The sequence below is a fragment of the Macrobrachium rosenbergii genome, chromosome 23 (assembly GCF_040412425.1).
Source record: "Macrobrachium rosenbergii isolate ZJJX-2024 chromosome 23, ASM4041242v1, whole genome shotgun sequence".
NCBI classification, from domain to species: domain Eukaryota; kingdom Metazoa; phylum Arthropoda; class Malacostraca; order Decapoda; family Palaemonidae; genus Macrobrachium; species Macrobrachium rosenbergii.
This window is the reverse complement of record NC_089763.1, coordinates 29,583,276-29,599,509: the sequence shown is the minus strand read 5'-3', so window position 1 is coordinate 29,599,509 and position 16,234 is coordinate 29,583,276. Positions and strand designations below refer to the sequence as shown.

The 16,234-nt window shown below is 36.5% G+C and overlaps 1 long non-coding RNA gene across 1 annotated transcript in view; it reads left to right on the top strand.

The window, feature by feature from the left end:
• Positions 1-16,234, top strand: part of LOC136851418 (uncharacterized) — a 66,263-nt gene that overhangs the window by 2,352 nt on the left and 47,677 nt on the right. The window lies entirely within an intron of this gene.

The following is a 16,234-nucleotide window of genomic DNA, read 5'->3' as shown; positions in this document are numbered from 1 at the left end:
AAAAATGGAGCAAATGGCATTTAACTGGTTGAATATCATTTCCCACGATTTGGTGATTCACTTTGAAAAAATGGAACAAATGACATTACAGAGTTGAATACAATTTTCCTAAATTTGGGGATTTACTCGGAAAAAATAGAACTAATAGCATTAACGTGTCGAATAGAGTTTCAACAATTAACAACGCTAAAGGGCTCTCCGTACGTGTCGCCGAAAAAATGGGCGATAACTTGATTACTACAAGACTGGTAAAATAGCTTGATATGTTTCTTTTGTTAATATATCCGTTCTTTTTTTTTTATTTTAGAAGATGGTAAACCAGAGAAACGTGGAAGCTTGAAACGATTTTATTAACTAATTGCACATGAAATATAACAACGCCCAAATAATCTACGGCCCATCGTTATCCGAAATTCTTTGTCGACCAGGCGAGCAACGTACGAGCGAATGAGTCAGAAGTCAGAACTGGAAATGTCTCAGTCTTCTCTCTGGTCTCAGTGGCAAAGCTGAATTTCACAGCAGTATTTAGTTCCCTCATAAGAATAACAGTTGAATTACCTTGTCAAAAATGGGTCAGGTGCCGTCTGGTAAATGACTGATTAAATTTCTATCTACGGCAATTCTAAGGAAGAGCTACGCAAGGAGGTATTGTTTATAAAAGAATGATTTTAACTGAATAATATAGAACAGAGAGTATGTGGTGCAGTATAGCTGAGATAACTTGAGAAATTTGACGAAATAATGTGAGGAATTTGCTGTCTTTAGTTCGTTATGCAGAAAAGCAACGTTTTGATGGAGCACCATTCACTAACCTCCATATCACCTACATAATTTTACCTTCTGAAACCCTTGCCCTTCGGTTTTAAGACCTTTAATACTATTACACCCAATAATTTACAAATCTCCATGTCCTCTTTAGTACAAAAATTTATTAAGTAAATTTGACTGGACCCCCTTTACACAAACATTCTTTTCCACTGTCGTACTATGCTAACCCTTTTCCATATCTCCACTATATATCTGCATCTGTCATCGTTCCAGCCATTGCTGCGTCACACACACACACACGCTTGCTACACCATTTATTTCTGCGACACCCATACTCTTTTTTTTTTTTTAAATCACATTCATCCGTACTTGACTTTCAATAAGAAGAGTAGGCTTTGAATCTCTTCGTTTTGATTTTCCCTAACACAGTTTTAATCATTTCTAAGACTGGCAGAATTTTTTTTTTTTTTACTTTCCTTGCTTCATCATTTTCTAATTCATCTTTGTTTACATCCACCAGACTCTCATATTCGGCCACGTTCCAGTTCTTCCAACGTTAAAGCCACCATTCATTATTCTAACGTCCTGGTTGCAGTTTATTCATAAAGACATACACCTTGGAATATTCACGTTCAAACATTCAGTTTCAGATGCATTCGGATCGTTTCCAGTCTTGATTAAATTTCAGAGGCACTGACAATTACTTCGGCCACATGGAATCAGCAGCTATTTCACATGCCTTTTACTAGTGCTTCTGTAATCAGCAGCCATTTCACATGCCTTTACTAAGTGCTTGTAATCAGCAGCTATTTCACATGCCTTTTACTAGTGCTTCTGTAATCAGCAGCTATTTCACATGCCTTTTGCTAGTGCTTCTGTAATCAGCAGCTATTTCACATGCCTTTTACTAGTGCTTCTGTAATCAGCAGCTATTTCACATGCCTTTTACTAGTGCTTCTGTAATCAGCAGCTATTCACATGCCTTTTACTAGTGCTTCTGTAATTTGGGAAACTTTTCACCTACTTTAAATCTGTATTTTTCGTGATTTGTCTCACCCTTCCATTCATGTAAAAAAATACAAGTAGTTATTTCTTGATATTCATTTATCTTGATTGCATTCCCATTCCATCGTTACAGACCACTGATACAAACTGAAACTATCTCATAAAAATTAAGTACTGACGAACAGCCTTCTTGTCTCACAAGCGCAACTTAAATTCCTATCTGCTCTGTGCTAATGCAATCTTAACAAGCTTATTTTCTGGGACGACCAAGCAGGCTTTTATAACCACTAAGTTCCTTCAAGTTCACCACAACTTTTGCCTTTATATAAATCAACAGCTCATCATAGGGGCACAAGGAATCTTGTCATCTTGCTGCCACATGCTAACTGTCATGCGACAGAATGCATTCGCTCCGGTTGAATGCTTCCACAAATCTCGCCGTCTTCTGTGCACAACAAAAGCTAACCTTTCGTCCTTGCCCATCGTCTATCGTTCACATCAGAAACAATGACTTTTCGCGTCAACCCTGAATAGCATGCTACTTCATTCTAGTTTCTGTCCCTTAGCATTTAGTTTTTTTAAACTTGAATCTTGTCATGCATATCTTTCAGTTTCGCCATGTCCAGACATTATAGCAACGTAAAAGATCAATATTTTATTTTTCTTTGTGCAATTAGCAGATCAACATGAAAGGGGGCGATGTAAATAACTCCAATTTTCTTATTGTTTTGCTTTTCTAAACAGTATATCAAAGGAAAAGTGATCTTTCAATTTTTGCTATCAAACGGGAGAAATAAAATTGTTACTATTAGCCTCATGGGAAGTTCCTGTGTCCATTAGGCCAGTTCTCCCACCCCCAGAAGCTTTATATCTTTATTTGTAAATAATTATATTTACTACCATCAGGCTCAGTATGTCTGAGTACAACGTTTGAACAGGAGCACCTTTTAACCTTGACGGGGGAGCTGTCGATCATGTTCCATAAACTGACATCTCTCTCTCTCTCTCTCTCTCTCTCTCTCTCTCTCTCTCTCTCTCTTATATCTTCTTAGTACAACAATGAACCGGTAGCATAATTTAATCATTACTGGGAGAGCTGTCGATCATTTGTCATAAACTGATATTTCTCTCTCTCTCTCTCTCTCTCTCTCTCTCTCTCTCTCTCTCTCTCTCTCTCTCTCTCTCTCTGAGTTCACAAAGCATGCCCGTTTGCATCTCCTGCAAAAGGAACGATACTTTTCTTGAACCCCAATAGCCTAAAATCCTCCTTGGTTTTGAGACACTTTTGGTTGAAACTAACTTTTTGTTCCCCGTCCTATCTTAAACAGAGACTAACTATTATTCTTAGCTCCAGTCGTCACCCGTTCGAAGGCAGTCTTCTCGTTGACTTAAGTCTCCAGTACCTACAAAACAAAACCCGCGTCACTTTCTGCCACCCATTGCATGTCTGACTGAATAAAGCAGGATCCTTTTGCATAACGCAAGGTGGAACAGCGACTGTGTATAGAGTAGTAAAGAGGTTCTCGTGGTTTATGACTCAGATACCCGAAAAGACAAGTTAAGTGATGTGTGGAGAGATTTCAGAGTCGGAACATTAGGACTAAAGGTCGAGAAGATATACACTTCTGCCTCACAGCCTAACCACGCTGTTGCTTGCCTCTCCTAACTGGGCAACCTCTCTCTCTCTCTCTCTCTCTCGCTTTATATGGTTCCGTCCTCGCCGAATTAATAACTACTCAACCCCACCCCGTCACTATCCTGGCAATATATCATTCGTCAGGTTGGCTAAGGATTAGTTTAGACGGCCAGCTATGCCAGCATGATATTCTTGCCCAAAGGCGCAGATCATGCAGGGGTAAAAGGTAGGCAGCGGAATAAAATGCCTGGGGAGTCTGTTTCTGAACTTGGGCTCCAATCCAGTCGAGATTGTTCGTCAGGAAAATTAAGCCTATAAATTCACTTGAAGTTTTGATAGATAATGGATTATTATTATTATTATTATTATTATTATTATTATTATTATTATTATTATTATTATTATTATTATTATTATTATTATTATTAGAAAAAGGTTTTTTCATATTAGTTTTTGTTAAACAAAATAGCAGTTTCAACAGCATTTACTATATAAAATAAATGCTGTTGAAACTGCCATTTTGTTTAACAAAACCTGTATTATTATTATTATTATTATTATTATTATTATTATTATTATTATTATTATTATTATTATTATTATTATTATTTCTGATGAACCCTATTCATATGGAACAAGCCCACAAGTCACCATTGACTCGAAATTCTAACTTCCAAAGAATATGGTGTTCCTTTAAAAGAAGTAACAGAAGCCAATAGGATATACATAAAAAAAAAGTAGATTCCAAGTGATTTTAATTAGCATTCGAAAAAATCACGTATTAGCAACCATTCGGGAGCATTAAACTCTCCATCGTCTCTCCAGTTCCCCTATTATTGTCCTTTCTTTTGCGTCTCCTCGCCCTCTCGACCAACCTGCCGTGTCATCTTGCTTTAACCTTTCTTCAACCTTCTGCGACAGTCCTAATCCAGACGCATGGAATTCTCACGCACTCCACAGGCCGATTCTCGACTTTTCTTTCTTTTGTGTTCAGTTTCGTTGTCGATCGAACAGTCATATAAACGCGCACCTTACAATTTCCAAGGACAAAACAATGTCGAATCTACTGGAAGGCGTCGGGTTACAAACCTTGATGACACTCTTCAAAGTATTTTGAATCCATCTTTGTTGTTCGTAAGCACTGGAAGGATCGGGGTGGCTCCTTGCGATGTTGCCATATCGTCTGCTAACTTAATTTGCTGCCATTCTCTGTTCCTGCATGAAAGTCTATGTATATTCGTATACTTAGTGTAACGCCGAATATCTACTTGCCGTTCTCAGTGTGAGCCAAGTAAAAAATGCGGATGTTTATTATGCTTAGTGCAGTAATAAAGTAACTCTTTGTATCCAGTGAACATTTGGACCACGGTCTAATATCGTCTCATGTACGTATATGGGCACATTTGTAAATTGTATATATACATGATTGTTTATTGATGATTCACTTTCGATGACTTTAAGATATTTTCATAAATGATAATCTAATTTCACTAATTGATAACCGACTACCATTACCATTTGCGCTTTAACTCAGAAGAGTCGGCGTCAGTGACCCTGGTAGCTGTGACGCCAGATAACCCACAATTAATCAGTCAAATCACCTCAGAAGAAATAATTATAAGAAAACATACAATCTTCTGCTAAATGTATTTTTTTCTCCACCCCCCACCCCACCACCACCACCACCTTACGAGCAGCATACCTTGACTTCTCTCTGCTTAGAGTCTCAACAATTGATTTTTTGGCCCCGCAGAGGAGTAGTGCCGTCAGTGCACCTCACGCGTTGTGCTGTAGGCATTACTTAAAGGTTCTTCGCCTCAGCGTCCCTTCGGCCCTTAGCTGCAACCCCTTTAATTCCTTTTACCTCGGTTCATATTAATTTTCTTCCATTTCAATTTCCGCCCACTCTTAATCATTGTTTCACCATTATTTTCAGCGCTGAGTGACCTCAAGGAGCCTTTGGCTTAGATTTTATATTCCAATCCAGTAGATTTTTCGGGGATGGTAAGAATATTTGGCGATGCATACCTTCGATTCTAGTGTTCTCTGCTCTCAAATTGTACCTTTTCAGAATGGTTGTGGTTTATATTGCTTTCAGTGCAGTGTGTTTTTTACTTAAGAGTAAATTAAATATTGTTATATTCCAATCCAGTAGATTTTTCGGGGATGGTAAGAATATTTTGCGATGCATACCTTCGATTCTAGTGTTCTCTGCTCATATTGTATCTTGTCAGAATGGTTTGTGGTTTATATTGCTTTCAGTGCAGTGTGTTTTTTACTTCTAAGAGTAAATTAAATATTGTTATATTCCAATCCAGTAGATTTTTTGGGGATAGTAAGAATATTTTGCGATGCATACCTTCGATTCTAGTGTTCTCTGCTCTCAAATTGTACCTTTTCAGAATGGTTGTGGTTTATATTGCTTTCAGTGCAGTGTGTTTTTTACTTAAGAGTAAATTAAATATTGTTATATTCCAATCGAGTAGATTTTTCGGGGATGGTAAGACTATTTTGCGATGCATACCTTCGATTCTAGTGTTCTCTGCTCTCATATTGTATCTTGTCAGAATGGTTGGTTTATATTGCTTTCAGTGCAGTGTGTTTTTACTTAAGAGTAAATTAAATATTGTTATATTCCAATCCAGTAGATTTTTTGGGGATGGTAAGAATATTTGGCGATGCATACCCTCGATTCAAGTGTTCTCAGATCTCAAATTGTACCTTTTCAGAATGGTTGTGGTTTATATTGCTTTCAGTGCAGTGTGTTTTTTACTTAAGAGTAAATTAAATATTGTTATATTCCAATCGAGTAGATTTTTCGGGGATGGTAAGAATATTTTGCGATGCATACCTTCGATTCTAGCGTTCTCTGCTCTCATATTGTATCTTGTCAGAATGGTTGTGGTTTATATTGCTTTCAGTGCAGTGTGTTTTTTACTTAAGAGTAAATTAAATATTGTTATATTCCAATCCAGTAGATTTTTTGGTGATGGTAAGAATATTTGGCGATGCATACCCTCGATTCAAGTGTTCTCAGATCTCAAATTGTACCTTTTCAGAATGGTTGTGGTTTATATTGCTTTCAGTGCAGTGTGTTTTTTACTTGAATTAAGAGTAAATTAATTATCGTTATATTGCAATCCAGTAGACTTTTTGGGGATGGTAAGAATATTTGATAATGCATACCTTCGATTCAAGTGTTCTCTGCTCAGAAATTGTATCTTGTCAGAATGGTTGTGGTTTATATTGTTTTCAGTGCAGTGTTTTTTTTTTTTTTTTTTTTTTACTTACATTAAGAGTAAATTAATTATCGTTATATTCCAATCCGATAGATTTTTTGGGGATGGTAAGAATATTTGGCGATGCATACCTTCGATTCAAGTGTTCTCTGATCTCGAATTGTATCTTGTCAGAATGTTTGTGGTTTATATTGCTTTCAGTGCAGTGTGTTTTTTACTTAAGAGTAAGTTAACTATTGTTATATTCCAATCCAGTAGATTTTTCGAGGATGGTAAGAATATTTGGCGATGCATACCTTCGATTCAAGTGTTCTCATCTCTCGAATTGTATCTTGTCAGAATGGTTGTGGTTTATATTGCTTTCAGGGCAGTGTTTTTTTCTTACCTTTCCAGAAATTTAGAGTAAATTAATTATCGTTTTATCAGCAAGAAACACTTTTAAGCCTGTAAATAGATCGATTTTGCGGACATAGTTTTTCCCCGAAAGTAAGACTTCTACAATCTGTAAACAGGTCGATTTTGCAGACATAGGTTTCCCCGAAAGTAAGACTTTTACAACCTGTAAACAGGCCGATTTTGTTGACATTCTCCAACAAATTCTATTATAACGATAAAGGTAAATTTATACTTTAATTCATGTTTTGGAAATGGAAGCTAATATATAATCCTTAACACTGAATGTTATTTTTACGTTTGTGTAGTACTGAACTGTACATCACGTAGGAATATACAGTGCCTTATCTTCCATAAATACTACGCTTTGATTTTTATTTATTTATTTATTTGTTTTTTTTTTTTTCAGTAATGATTCCACGCATCGCTCTTTCATACATGGTTATCATGTATAAAGCTGTATCGTAGCAGTAGTCCTTGATACATCTTCATATAAGATGTACTATGACATGTAAAGTATTAGGATTTAATGGAAACACACAGTAAATTTTGAAATTTATTATAAGAGCCTGAATTTTTGTATAAGGCAGAGTACACAGTCGTCAATTGGAAACCAGTATTTGGATACCTGTGCTAGAATATTTTAAATGTCATATGGTCGGTTAAAGAAATTATTTTCTGTAATGTTTCGTATGGAAGATGCTTAAGGTGACAGCTATGGAATTTAACATATGCAAATTAATGGCTGCTGAAAGTTTTACTGCTAATAATCATCTAGTGATTCAATACTTCACAATTAAATAAGTACTTTGAAGTAGTGAAAAGTACTTATTTAATTGTGAAGTATTGAATGATTGTTTGCTGGAAGCTGACATGAAACAAGTAACAAAAGTGACTGGAGTAAAATTTTGTAGTTTGACAAACTTAAAAAAAAAAAACACTTTGTTTAAACCTGTAACTGATCTCGCTTGAGTGTCTAAAACAAAAGAATGAAATTTGTGTGTGTGTGTGTGTGTGTGTGTATAATATACATATACATATATATTATATATATACATATATATATATATATATATATATATATATATATATATATATATATATATATATATATATTGATACCTGTAATGGGGCACATTATGATCACAGCGTTTTTTGAAAAAACATGGAATTTAAAAAAAAAAATAATACAGAATTTTGCCTCGTTTACAAATAACCAAAATTACTCTACAAAAATGCATAAAACACTAGTTAGAAAAATGTACTTTACAAAGTTTTAAACAAAAAACGTGGATATTGTTACAGAATGAGGTACGTATCTTAAGTCTTCAAAAATTTAAGCTTTAAAACTTTTTATCAACAAAAACAATTACACGATGAAATCAAAGGCCCCCCAAAATTGAATAAATGAATTACTGGGTTATGGTATTTATTGTGAAAACTAAGGTTGCAGACTGGTGTTAAAGTTTTTAATGAAAACAGTTTGGTAATTCCGGACCGGTTGACTATTTTCAGGTTGTTTTTTTAAAGATAACTCTATGAATAGCCCAATTGCATACGAGAGAGTTGGAATGTGAGAAAATCTTAAAAGGGTAGTCCAATTTTAATGTTCTGGCTGATAACTCATTGGTTGACCCTTCCCCTCATAACTGAAACGGGAAACTGTTACTAAAAAGTAAGGGCAGTATATTCAATTAAATTTTTTGTTGACTAATAATTTTTTTTAGCTTATTTGCAAGGAACTGTTTTACACTGCCCATTAATATAGTAGATAATTAAAATTTACTTGAAGCCCAAAGATCTTTGACTAGGTAAAACAAAAGTTTGCATGTACAGAAAATTGTTTTTGAAAATTCAACCCTAATACAATCAAATATTGAAGATTAAAAACGGGTATATTGAAGTATGTAATATACCGGAAATTTGATGTTTGATAATGAGGAATTTCAGATAAGCGTATTTAGGAATGTAAAAAAAAAAAAAAAAAAAAGTGAAAATAGTGACACAATTACACGAAAACTGATCGCGATTGGAACTAAATGAACAAAGTTAAGGTACAATTATTAATGCCAAACAAGAAGTGTCATGTTTTGAGCATCGAGTGGTACCAGAACTATACAGATCTTATGTGTTGGACGAGGAAATTGTTTGTAAGTGATCATAAGCCAATCAACGGTAAACTGCTTTTGCCAAAAATTCAGTTCAAAATGGCCGAAAGATAAAAAAGGGCTGGTGGAAGTGCTGAATGCTGAACTTTAAATTTTCTTCACAATACCAGGAAATGAACCAAAGTATTTTGATAATTACAACTAAAGGTTTAATAGAGAGTTGGGTCAGAAATCTATGAGTAGGCAGGGATGGTCGAATCTTATTTTCCACACAGCGCCCAAAAAGCGAAAGTTAATTGCTTTCGCCACTATGGTATATCCTGCCACCTGGGTAGTTATTGGTACCCATCCTTCTACTTCCCCAGAAAGTTTACTTTTGAGCTGGGGTAGGGGTTGTGGGGTTTGTAAGGGACTTTGTGGAGCATGTTTTTTCTTTCTTCGTAGGTCTGAAAAGAAAAGAGAAATGGAACAGTTTAGGACCAAGCCAAACTTGACTGTCGATATGTTTAGTAGAATATGTAAACCAAGTTATTGTCAGTCAATTTTATTCAAGAAACCTCGACTATACCTTTGTGAGTAGTTATATGATGGAAATATTAACCTGGTATGACCTAAGAGAGCTTTATCCACTTGCTGAAAGGAAAATACGGACCATGTGGTTAGAGTTCAATGGAATATAGGTGCAGAAATTCAAAGGAGTTTTTAGTACCTTCAAGTAAGATTACTAAGGATATTTTGAGTTCACAATGACCAAATTGAATTCAACCAACGGCTATGTTTTTAAGATGACTAGGTACCCACTGAAAGGCTTGATACTTGGGTAAACAAAACCTTAATCAACCCATCATCTCCAAGCAAAGACTTGTACATGAGAACAACAAATAAAAAAAAAACAAATATGTACATGAATCATTTAACAAGACAACAACACTCTTTAGTTCACGAGCAATTGCAAGGACGCTTTCGCATCTGTAAGTTATACCAGAAATCCCACTTCCCGGTAGTTTGCATGCCTTTACACAGTGCAGAGGAACAGGACTGACGAGGCGAGATACTTACGGCCAAGTTCATCTTCATCTCCTTCAGCTTCAGAAGCAAGTAGATCACCAGCAGCACCAGCAGCACCCCGATGGTGCTTGCAGCAATCACGGGGAGGGCGGCGAGAATTTCTTGGAACATCCCAGAAACTTCGTTGTCTGCTAAATCACAACCCATTCTATGGGAATAAATGCGAGAATGTTTGCCGTACATATTTATACAAATTATGTATGTATGTGTGTGTGTATGTGTGTATATACATAATATATGTGTGTGCATGTATGTATGTATGTGTGTATGTATGTGTATATACATAATATATGTGTGCATGTATGTATGTATGTGTGTGTATGTATGTGTATATACATATAAGTGTGTGCATGTATGTATGTATGTGTGTATATATATATATACATATATTTGTAAGTTGTGAAGTCTAAGGTAAAAAAGCGTTTTTTCTGGTAAAGAATAGCTGATTTTTTTTTTAACAATACAAATACTTACAATCCTAATTGACGTAAAACGCTTGCCTGGTAGTCTGTTTTTTTTTTTTTGTTTGGACATCATTCGTCTGCGCGCGCGTGAACACACACACACACCTACACACACACACACACACCTACACACACACACACACACCCACACACACACACCTACACACACACGCACAAACAAACAAAAAAGTACATAAAATATTTATTTATCTGACTTCAGCGTCAACGCCCAAGCCACTAATTATTCGTTCAGTTTAAAACCAGTCGGTTCTGTGCTTAAATAAAGAAAGGTTATACAGGATACAAGAACAAGCCCCTTAAACTCCTGATCCAGGATGACATTAAAGTCTGAAAATTGCTAAACGCTGACATGTCTGTTATCAACAGCCAAAGAGGGTTCCACAGCCCTTCTGGTGACTTTGTGGATGTTGAATTTGTGGAGTGAATAATAAATGAAGATTAAGCAGAGTTATGATCGTTGCCCCCTTCCCAGGACGAAACCAAACAGGGCAGGGCAGCCTTAGTTTAGGCCTACTTCGGCGTCTGCGAGATGAGTCTGCTTCGAGCAGAACAAAGAAGAAGAAGAAGAAGAAGAAAGAAGAAGAAGAAGAAGAAGAACTAGTAGTGAAGGAGAACGAGGGAGGATGAGTCTGGGGCTTCTTTGGTCAAGACCAATAGTCTACACTCTGAACCCTTTTTTTTTCGGGGCTTGGTTGGGGAATTGGCATTGGCGATGGGATTGGTGGGATGGGTCGGGGAATGGGGTCCTCATTGGTTGAGGTTTAGGTTGAGGGGGGAAGGATGATAGCAGAGGCATAGATAGGACGAGCCAATGTGGAATCGAGCGAGTGCTGTAGATTGAGGAAGGCGTGGGAATGAATGCCCTTTGTGCGAAGACTCGAGAAATTTATTTATATCTGGAATGAGCCATTAACACCACTTATCTTCATTTTTTTATTATTTTTTTTATCAGTTTTGTCTGGGGTATATTGTCCTTTGGCCACTAGATGTTTTACTGTGAGGGTTACTAAGCACTTTAGCCTCGGGTGCCCAATACAGTAACACAGTGTACTTTGTTGGAAAGCATTTAATCCTCCCAGAATTTTCTAACCAAATACTTGGTCTGAAGTTGCAAAATAAATAGATAAATTAATTAACTAATACGGCCCACCACGATGATTAGTTTAGGGTCTTCAGTAAAATGAAGTGACTATAAAAGAGCTACGTCTAACAAGTCTAAACAACCCTATTAAAGCAAATAAAGATTAATTTGCATTATTGTTGACAAGATCAGGAACGTAAGTAGCTCATAGGAGTCTTCATACTTGGAATGTTATCAGTAGTGTTATTTATTCCCAATAAAGTTATTTTTCTACCTGATGGCATGAAACATCGAGACATATATGCGTAGGGTGTGCATTTATTGGTTTCACTTCTTGTGGAAAGTTTTGGCTCTGCAGTTATGCTGCTCCCTTTATGAAAATAAAAGGCAATAGTAGATTTGACGTTCATGATTCGACATTTCATTTTTTCTCATACGTTCCGTTATTTTTATATGAGTCTCCTTAACAATAATACACCTTGAAAAGATCAGTGATGAGCAGTTATTTACTACAGTTTAACAGTATCACAAAGCACTTCATATAACTGGGGAAATATCAAAATCATGTTCATGCAGTGGATCAAATCATGTAGATTTTTTTGTGAAAATTAATTCGTGTCTCATGTCTTCCTTTGTAATTATTTTTTAAGGTTTCTTGGTCAACTATACGTCTTCATTTGCTGTAGTCACAAGCAAATACGGCTAAAAGTTAATGTGCAAAAGATTTGAATCCTTTGTGTACGTCAGAAATCATGCAATCAGGAATCATAAATTTCCTAAGACCAAAAATCCATAATTATGTTTTTCCTCTGAAATGTACAGTAACGTTCGTCCACCTGACGGTACACCCGTTCAGCTCAAGAGGTTTAACGCTCGGGTAGACAAAACTACAATATATTTAGAAGGAAAGCCTTTAAACCAGTCCCGAAGACGTTTGCTGTTTATCTATTGAGAAAGAATCTCAGTACGTCAGTTAAACATTTCCTAAAAATTTGCAGCCTCAGGAAAAAGCTTAATACCGTCTTTTCATGCCCTGCATGTATTACCCCAATTCATAAATAAATGCCAAATTATACTTATCATTCTCGTATGATAATTAAGTCAGTATAACGAAACTGCAAGATTCTCGAAAAGTTCCAAAACAAACGGCGCAAATCGCTATCGTGTATGTCAAATTAACACGTACGTGAATATGCAAGTTATTTGTCTGTTTGATATACGCCCCTCTCGTCTATTAACATGTAACTTGAATTTATTTTTCCTCACTTGGAGAAATACGTTTTACGCTTTTAAAATTGGAAATATGTCGTTTCTTCATAACTGAAATTGTTTTATATGCACTTCTCAGACTCATGCTCATTTACCATTAAATGAAAACGGCACATAGGAATTTCTGAATCAGTATTCACTCCCTTAAGCACACACGCGCGTAAAATTTTGTATATACATACATACATACATAATATAAGTATATTTATATATAATACATAGAATTATTTGTGCAAATAACAGTGATTAAAAAGTTGAACGTGATTCCCAGTCAAGTTGTTTGAATTCTGTTTATAACATCCAACTTCCCTACAAGAGGTAGAGCATATTTAAAGAAAAATATGCCTAAGCTTCTTGCACTATATATATATATATATATATATATATATATATATATATATATATATATATATATATATATATATATATATATTATAGTAATTTCTTTGGCATATTTTTCTTACATATGTTCTATCTCCTGTGGTGGAGTTGCATGTTATAAGCAGAATTCGAACATCTTGACTGGCAAGCACGTTCAACCTCTTAATCACTATTATTTGCACAAGTAATTCTGTATTGTAAAAGAAATCTCTGTGCTGAATGCAAGTGTGTAAAAACGAGTGCCTTTAGATTTAAAGTGGCGATCAACATTCCCAATAACTTATTAAATCTGCTTTAAAAAAGCCAGTTAATCTTAACCTTATGTCAGAAATGTAAACATTGAATAAAATCTATGTTGAATAGGAATGCTCACGTATATAATTATCACATATCTAGACGCACTGACCACTGAGTATATAGCAGTGAAAACTTTACTAAACACAACTTGCAGTCAACATAAAAATTGAAGTTATTTACATACAAATCAAGAACAAAAATCGTTTCCAAACTAGAGTGAAGTAGAGTGCATGCACTTGACAAACACGAACGACTTTTCGAAGCAAACCGATTGCACCGCGCAAGTAGGCCGAATGATCTCACTGTCTCAAAGGAGTCAGGGAGCGAGCAACTCAACGTAAAAATTGAAGTTATCCACTTACGAGTCGAGAACAAAAATCGTTTCCAAGCTAGAGTGAGACAAAGTGCCTACACTTGACAAACAAGAGCAACTTTAGGAGCAAACCGATTGCACCCGCGCGTAGGCCGAATAATCTCACTGTCTCAGAGAGTCAGGGGGAGAAACTCAACAGAAAAATTGAAAGTTATCAACTTACGAGTCGAGAACAAAAATCGTTTCCAAGCTAGGAGTGAGACAAAGTGGCTACACTTGACAAACAAGAGCAACTTTTCGAAGCAAACCGATTGCACCGCGCACGTACTGTAGACTGAATGATCTTACTGTATCAGAGGAGTCAGGGAGCGAGAAAGTCAACGTAAAAATTGAAGTTATCCACTTACGAGTCGAGAACAAAAATCGTTTCCAAGCTAGAGTGAGACAAAGTGGCTACACTTGACAAACAAGAGCAGCTTTTAGGAGCAAACCGATTGCACCGCGCGCGTAGGCCGAATAATCTCACTGTCTCAGAGGAGTCAGGGAGCGAGAAACTCAGCAGAAAATTGAAGTTATCAACACGAGTCGAGAACAAAAATCGTTTCAAGCTAGAGAGTGAGACAAAGTGGCTACACTTCACAAACAAGAGCAACTTTTAGGAGCAAACCGATTGCACCGCGCGCGTAGGCCGAATAATCTCACTGTCTCAGAGGAGTCAGGGAGCGAGAAACTCAGCAGAAAAATTGAAGTTATCAACTTACGAGTCGAGAACGAAAATCGTTTCCAAGCTAGAGTGAGACAAAGTGGCTACACTTGACAAACAAGAGCAACTTTTAGGAGCAAACCGATTGCACCGCGCGTAGGCCGAATAATCTCACTGTCTCAGAGGGTCGGGAGCGAGAAAGTCAACGTAAAGGTGAAGTTATCCACTTACGAGTCGAGAACGAAAATCGTTTCCAAGCTAGAGTGAGACAAAGTGGCTACACTTGACAAACAAGAGCAACTTTTAGGAGCAAACCGACTGCACCGCGGACGTACTGTAGACTGAATGATCTTACTGTATCAGAGGAGTCAGGGAGCGAGAATGAAAAAGAAGACAAGCCGAAGTCTGCCCAAATCTTACAAGTTCGCTGTCGGAGGATGAGGAGGAGCAAGTCCACTCTGCCTTGAGTCTTGAGGAGGAATGAGTCCTGGCTGTGCCTTCCTTCAGTCGCTCGCTTCAGCTCGGGATCAAGGACAAACCAACGACATGACGACATTTGAATACTTAAGTAGCTGACCTGTGGACGTCTTCTATGGTAGAGGCCTATTGAAGAAAAAGAAAAAAAAATAATAAAAAAAAAGCCATCTTGAAATCTAGGATTGAGGGGTTGTCAGTTGGGGAATTGTTGCATGGGTTGGTAAAAGAACTAGCTTCATTTTTTTTTTGTCAGGGTTAAATATATATTCAACATTAAACAAAGTAGGATTTTCAATTGTGTATATATTGGACTTTGCAACCTGGCTAAAATTTCATAAAATAAAAATTTAACTACTTAAGTGTATGTGAACTGGATGAGATGGTGTACGTATTCACAGGCCTACGAGACTGTGGGAGGGCGATGAACATGCTCAGGAGAGAGAGAGAGAGAGAGAGAGAGAGAGAGAGAGAGAGAGAGAGAGAGAGAGAGAGAGAGAGAGAGAGCCAGATTGTAAGCTTACAGAATATTGATAATAAACAAAACCTGAAAATATTTAGATGGTGAATTTGTGGTAATGAGCGCTATATACGAATTCATGTAAACAGACCTAAACACACCCATCCACACACACACACACACACACACGCACACGCACACACACGCACACACACATACATTCCTGAAAGCAATGATTCATACTTATGATATATTGCCTAATTGAGTTGTGAGGGATTAATTTTCTTAATTTTCTTTCGCTATAAATATTGACAAGATTAAAACCAGAGTATTTCCCATTTAAATCTTAGAGATCTGGATGGCATTTCCACCTGATATGAACACGAAGGTCTTGCACGCAAATACTTGGTTAATATTTTCAATTTTGATAATATCCATATTCCCCATTCAGTAAAATACATTAAAATTTTAACATTTCAAGATTGCTACCAAACTAGCCTACAGTGTTTTTAAGTGATTCCCTGTGATGATATTAAGTTTTGAACAAAGAACCA